The sequence below is a fragment of the Amblyomma americanum genome, chromosome 1, assembly GCF_052857255.1.
Source record: "Amblyomma americanum isolate KBUSLIRL-KWMA chromosome 1, ASM5285725v1, whole genome shotgun sequence".
Lineage (NCBI taxonomy): Eukaryota > Metazoa > Arthropoda > Arachnida > Ixodida > Ixodidae > Amblyomma > Amblyomma americanum.
The window spans coordinates 201,225,332-201,232,619 of record NC_135497.1 but is presented as its reverse complement, the minus strand read 5'-3'; positions in this window follow the sequence as shown (position 1 = coordinate 201,232,619).

The window sequence follows — 7,288 nt, the reverse complement described above, 5'->3', positions numbered from 1 at the left end:
GGAGGGACCTTCACTACAGAGCTCCTACGGCCTGTGATATCAGCTGGGGAGCCTAAGAAAGCGGTAAGCTTTGGTGTGGAGCGGTTTCCATGCAACAGCTTCCTCGAGTGCAGTGGGGCCGTGCGGGGGCCCAAGGATCTGCGTGTCCTAAACTCCCCTGTGTCCATTAAAGTTTTCACCACCACCCTTCCGCATCAGGTGTTTGTGTGGCGAAGGGTAGACGTGTCGGTTGAGCCGATGGCGTTGAAGGAATGCGCAGCACTGTACGAACACCGGCTCTGATGGTCTGGAGCCGTCGTGCGGGACTCGGGTTATAACAAGCTCGGGCTATAGCGCGCGCGCTGGTTTTCTTCAGAGATAGTGGTGACCAGGTGTAAAGATAACATCGGCTTGTTGGTGTGCTCTGCTTTTGAGGATATGATGTGCGCGGGCGCATATTCTGCACCCGCCGTAATTTCGGCAGACAGCTGCGGTGCTGGTGATGATGTAGGTTCGTTTCTTCCTCCTCAATGGAGAGTATTGCGAGAGAGATGGCTGCCTCTTCTGCCTCCAAAGTGCTCGTTGTTCATATGTGTGTATTTGTGGGGGGGGGGGGGGAGTTGAAGCGAAGGTTTTGAAGCGAAAAGATTTACTACGCCACCTTTTCGAGCCGCCGCCGGGGCCGCAAGTTTGACCTTGAATGTAGCTAGAGGTCAAACCATGAGAGATGACGCCTGTCTCACATATCTCGGTAGACACCCGAACCGCGCCCGTAAGGGAAGGAAAGTGAAAAAATTGGAGGACGCTTAAGCTTCGTCTTTAAGAGCAGGACACGACAGCGTGTTGCAGCGTTGCCAAGGAATCCACGGAACGCCATTGTCTGTTCGGCGCGACGCCTTGCCCGGACAATTTAAGGAAAAGAAACAAATCTTGGTGGTGGCTGAGTGGTTAGGGCGCTCGGCTACTGATCCGGAGTTCCCGGGTTCAAACCCAACCGCGGCGGCTGCATTTTGGATGGACAGACATACAAAAAAACTTCATTCAGCAAGTGAGTTTTAGACCCAGCTGGGTCCCTGGGCCACTGCGCGGTCCCGCACTGCATCAAGTAGGTCATGCCAGGACATGACGTCGGCAGTCCGAGTCACCGCAGCAAGCTGCGATGTCGGGTCTGCAGACATAAGGAGGACCTCCCAGTCCTCCCAGCTCGTGATGGCGTGCTGTCCCCGCGGGGGAGGGTCAGCAGGGCAGCCGAAAAAGATATGGGAGAGTGTGGCGTGGGGGTCACCACATAAGGAGCATGCAGGGGATGTGCCGCAATAGTGGGATAAAAGCTGAGGGGATGACAGAGAGTGGGTCTGGAGGCGTCTGAAGAGGATCTGTTGGGAGTGCGTAAGAGAGAGGTGGGGAGGAGGGTAAGTCCGACGGTCCAAACGGGGTATTTGCATGAGCTCCGCATAGGTGTGCGCCCGCTCCCTCGAGAATCCTGGATCGAGACTGTCCTGAGCCCGGCAAATCAGACCTCGGACCAATTTATCGGCAGCCTCGTTTCCAGGGTTCCCAGAGTGAGCCGGCACCCATTGAAGCTCTACCCTGTGCGGTAAATTTTGGGTAGGGGTGTTGCCAGGCATGGGCGTGAATCCTGCCCCTGGCAAAGTTGAACAGAGCCGTTTTGGAGTCGCTGAAGATGTATTGGGCGTCCGAATGTGCAAGGGCTAGGGCGATGGCGGTGTCCTCTGCCTCCTCAGGCGTAGAGCCCGAGGGAAGACGGTGAGTTAGTGGGTGAGGTAGGGTTGGATTGTAGGCAACTGCTACCGCTTCATGCGCTGCACATGCGGCATCTACCCAAACGGCATCGCGGGCTTGCCCATAGTACTTATGGAGGGCATTAGCGCGAGCTACGCGGCGAGGGATGTGATATTGGGGATGGACGTTTCGAAGAGGCGAAATGCTAAGGCGCCCGTTTGCTGCACGATGTCAGTGCACGTTAACCCTGATGGTCGAAATTATTCCTAATCCCTCCACTACGACACCTCTTTCTTCTTTCACTCCCTCCTTTATCCCTCCCCTTACGGCGCGGTTCAGGTGTCTACCGAGATCTGAGGCGAATACTGCGCCATTTCCTTTCCCTGACAACCAACAACCAATTTTAAAAGAAAGGGAGGGAATTAACAAGGAAAACAGGAGCCGCATTAGGATACCCTTTCCCAAAAAACATGCACCCAGAACTAGATATGAAAGAAGACAAAAGAGATCCGAAGAGCTGGAACGCATATACAACACATGACTGCGATTGAATGGTGCAGGTGCCGCCATTTGTCCAATTCCTCAATGGCCTGGGCCGTCTTGCTAGCCCCGTCGATCGCTTTGTCATGGTAGCAAACGCAGTGTAGCTAGTCAAAACAGCGCGCCAGCTCACGTCACTCAGCGAAATGCGGCAGCCGAAATATTTGGAAGAGCCAGAGCTAGAGCACGCATCTTCGCGGGCCACCGATAATTCCCTCGAGGGTAGATGCACTTGAATTTCCTTGGTTGTCCAGTCCGCGGGCCGACAGCACGCCTCTCAATTTGGTGGCGCACGAACACGTGATGCGCGGGCCGCGGGCGAGCGGTCCGTCGTGTGAATCGGCCTTTACGGCGCGGTGTCGGGTGTCGGCAGATATGCGAGACAGATACTGCGCCATTTCCTTTCCACAAAAACCAATTTTCAATTTTTTTCACCGACACGCAGCGGTGGCTCAGTGGTTAGGCGCTCGGCTACTGATCCGGAGTTCCCGGGTTCGAACCCGACAGCGGCGGCTGCGTTTTTATGGAGGAAAAACGCTAAGGCGCCCGTGTGCTGTGCGATGTCAGTGCGCGTCAAAGATACCCAGGTGGTCGAAATTATTCCGGAGCCCTCCACTACGGCACCTCTATCTTCCTTTCTTCTTTCACTCCCTCCTTTATTCCTTCCTTTACGGCGCGGTTCAGGTGTCCAACGATACATGAGACAGATAGTGCGGCATTTTCTTTCCCCAAAACCAATTATTGTTGTTATAATATTTTTTTAACCCAAACCATGCCGTAAGGCAAGGAAAATGAAAATAAAATTGCTTTTAAGGAAAGGAAATGACGCCTGTCTCACATATCTTGATGGGCACCTAAACTTCGCCGTAAGTGAAGGAAAAGCACCCTTCTAAGACAACACCGTATTCACTAGACGCGCCTTTGTTTATTCCTAACCATCGAGCTGGCATGACGGTGTGGTTAGCGAGCTCGTCTCGTATTCCGGAGGCCCTGGCTCGATTCCCCAACTCGACCAATTTACTACTCGGTTGTATTTATTAATGCTTCTGGGATTTTTCGCCCACGGCCAACGCCGCCGACGCCGACGACACCGGCTTTTCTGCTGCACGGGGCCCTTAATGCCGTCACGTTAATACAACGTGCCTCTGTTGGTGTACTACAGTCGCAGCTTGTTAAGAACTTTCGAAGGCAACATACAGAAGACTCAAAAGAGCATTCTCACTATGCCGGATAGAGCTAGAAAATCGAAATATATTGATTTGCATCTGTATAACTGTCGCATTGGAAAGTACATCGACGGCCAGTTTCTTTATATTCGGTAACTATTCTCAAGCCTGAAAAGAGTATCGTGAATACCTCCTCCCCCTTTCTCCCAATTTCTGGTAGATGGTGTAGATGGGTTGTGTTTGTGAATTGCCGGTTCGTGCGTGAATGAGCGAGAGACTTCAATACGAACAAGTATACACGAAGCAGGTTGCCAAATATTGGCACATATAAGGTACTCACCGACGTACTGTTGGTAACCGCGTATGGGACTCCCCTGCCCGCAGGCCATATACCCTCTGAGGGTTCATCCCAGATTATAAGCTTCTCTTATTGCGTGCACATCAATAGTGTCTGTACACACCTTCCATCATCATTTTGGCTTTCCTGTCTCACAGGATTCTCAGAATTGTTTTTAACTGAAAAACTTCTTAGTCGCTTTTTCTTTTGTTTTCCGCTTGTTTTGTGGGGGGGAAGTGAGCTGAGGGCGTCAAAGGAGACCTCAACTTCAACTGATGAGGTAGAGGTTGAATGAGGTCGGCAAATTCTTTTTGAGGTTAAGGTGAGGTCCAGATTTTTGAGGTCAAATGCCTACCTCTGCCCTCCATCGCCCCTCTTATGTCCGCCCCCACCCTACTTTCTCCTCTTGAGAAGCTGCTCCATCTAGCTCAGATCTGCAAGACCAGCAACGGCGGATCGAGCGGGTGCGCGGGATCGCATCGGCTGCCGACATCCTAGACTGAGAACGCGCCCGAAGAGGAATCAACCATATCTCCTCACCAGTTAGTGTTTTTCGTCATCACCATGATGCAGAAGCAGCGACCTTTAACCGAAAGTAGACTATACTGCTTCCACAGTAAAATATGAATTTTTACGTGAAAAAAATGAGAAAGTGGCTACGAGACACGTCGTAGGGGAGGACTCTGGATTTAAATCACCTTCGTTTGCCTTTAATGTGCTCAAAAATGCAAATGCACAAGCGTTTCTGCACTTCGGCGCCACTGAAATGCGGCCGCGGAGACTGAACTCGCTCCCTTGACACCATGCGTGCTTATAGTAGCAAAAACAACACAATAGTGAGTTCGGCTGCGGGGACGCCAAGATATGAACACTAAGAGGGCTAGATATACACACAGATTCCAACTCGTCTATCTGGCTGTACCTTTCCGCGTGCTTTCTCAAGCCCTGAAATTAGGTCTTTTACCCTGGTGCTGCAGCGCAAACGTCAGAAAGTTATCTTCAAGCCATATTCCAGAATGCGACTTCTTGGCACACACGTGGTTGTCTACTGCTATCAAAGCGGCTTTGCAGTCATGACCTCCTAAGAACTGCGATAACTGGGCAGTGCTCCTGTCCAAGCCAGTTCGGGTGCGGCAGTGGCAGGCGGCGGATACCGATCTCAAGGCCTCCATCAAGTGTATTTTCAGATTTGTCCGTCACTTCTCGCTTTCATTGCGTTTTTCAGTGAGTGTGCAGGCCGCTGCTGCTCCCTAATATTAAAGCAGCGCTAAGCAACAAGGACGATGAAAGAAGGCAACACACACACGTGTGTGTTTCCTTCTTTCTTCGTCCTTGTTCCTTAGCGCTGCTTTAATATTATGGTGCTGCTCCCAGACTGGCAGCCAGATATAAGGCGTTGCATAAGTGTTTGTAACGTCAACGAATACTGTGGGATCACGGAACTCGTGCGAAAGAAAAGAGATTCTAACCGTCGAAAGCAACTCATCGCCCCGTGCGCAATTCTGGAGCCTCCCGCACAGGGCAGAGGGCGCGAACCTAGAATTGAACCGTTTAAGGTGCTTTGTACACAGTTTAGATTTCTAACTCGCAGCTTTTTCTTATAGTGTGCTGTATACCTAGCACCGATTGCTTTATTTCATGCGAATTTATCATCCGTCGCATTGAACATACGTTTCCTTATTATGTCAACTAGCTACCGCAGCAAATAATGTTTCCTATAACAAAAAGCGTTAAGCACATCCTCTGCCAATTTCTTCTAGGCAAATTTTGCAACTTCTACTAATATCAAATGTTTTTTCTAAATGTCTAGCGTTGTGCACACCTTAGAAAAAGAAAATTATTCCATAAATCCTAAGGTGCTAATTTCACAAATCCTGGTATTTTATTATTTCAGCCCCCAACATTATTGACAATCTCAATACAAACTGCTAATTTCATTCTAACTTCACCTAAAAAATTTTGGAACCACTTATGTCAAAATAAAAAACCTATTGGCCGAATAATGCACGTCTGTCACAGATAAAAATGATATTGCTACGCAATTTAACCGCAACTTCCACTGTGTCTTTGCTAATGCAAGTGGTGAACATTGTCCTTTTGAAACGCCCTGCACTATGCTTTCTATTGCGATAGCAAAACCTGGGATTGTTGAATTGCTCCTAAACCTGAAAACTAAAGCGTCGCCAGGCCCTGATAAAATTCTGAACGCGTTCTTGCGCCGGCAGGCTGAAAAGCTTTCCGTGTTTCTGGTTGTCATTTTTCGCGCCTCACTTTCATCAGCTATTATTCCTTCAGAGTGGAAAACTGCCCGTGTTGTTTCTGTTCTTAAGAAAGGGGACGCATCACTGATATCAAATTATCGTCCCATATCTCTGACTTCCACCTGCTGCAGATTGCTGGAACACATCATCCACAAGTACATCATCGGTTTTCTTGACGACAACAATATCCTTTCTAACGTTCAACACAGGTTTAGGAAGGGCTATTCTACTGTAACACAACTAACATCGGTTGTTCATATCTTCGCATCTGTACTTGATAAATCCGGCCAGGTTGATATTATTTTTATGGATTTTAGTAAACCATTTGACCTCGTCTCCCATTCTAAATTAATTCACAAGCTTAAACAAGTTCGTCTTCCTAACTTTGTATTTAACAGGGTTTCAGCTTACTTATCTAACCGAGAGCAGTTTGTTAGTATTGACGGCCATTATTCACACAGCCTGCCTGTCTCTTCTGGTGTCCCCCAAGGAAGCGTCATCAGACCCCTGTTATTTTTAGTATATGTGAATGACATTGTTAAAGTAGTTACTCATCCCGTTCAAATCCTGCTGTTTGCAGATGTCTGTGTTTTGTTTAATGTAATTACTTGCCGTGAAGACCAACTATTACTCAATTTAAACGTAAAGAATATTTTGGATTGGTGCAATCAGTGGGACATGAAACATAACGCTAAGAAAACGGTTTTTATGAGATTAACAAAAAAAAGCCTATTATACCCCTACGCTCTTCCTTCATTTCCACTTTCGGAGGTAACTGAATATAAATGTCTTGGCGTGATGATAGCTAATAATCTAAACTGGAACAAAGATATAAATAACGTGTGTGCATCGGGTTTTCGTAAACTTTGTGTCCTCAAGCACAAACTGAAGAATGCTCTTGCAGACTTGAAATTTTTAGCCTAGTCTTCATTAATCAGACCCAAGTTAGAATACGCTTCCATTGTGTGGGACCCATATACTAAATCTAACATTCAAGCACTTGAAATGATCCAGCGCGAAACCATTTGATTCATCTTTTCAAAATACCGTTCAACCGACTCACCTACTGTCATAATGCGATCACATCGAATTCAAACATTGCAAGTAAGACGTAAAATTCTCAGATTAAAATTTCTGTTCCTTCTAAAACATAACAAGTTGTCAATGTGCCCGGACCCCTACGTCAAGCCATTTTCCGCTCCACGACCAACAAGACATCGCCACTCTGATTCACTCATGTATTCTCCGCCAGAACTAACCTA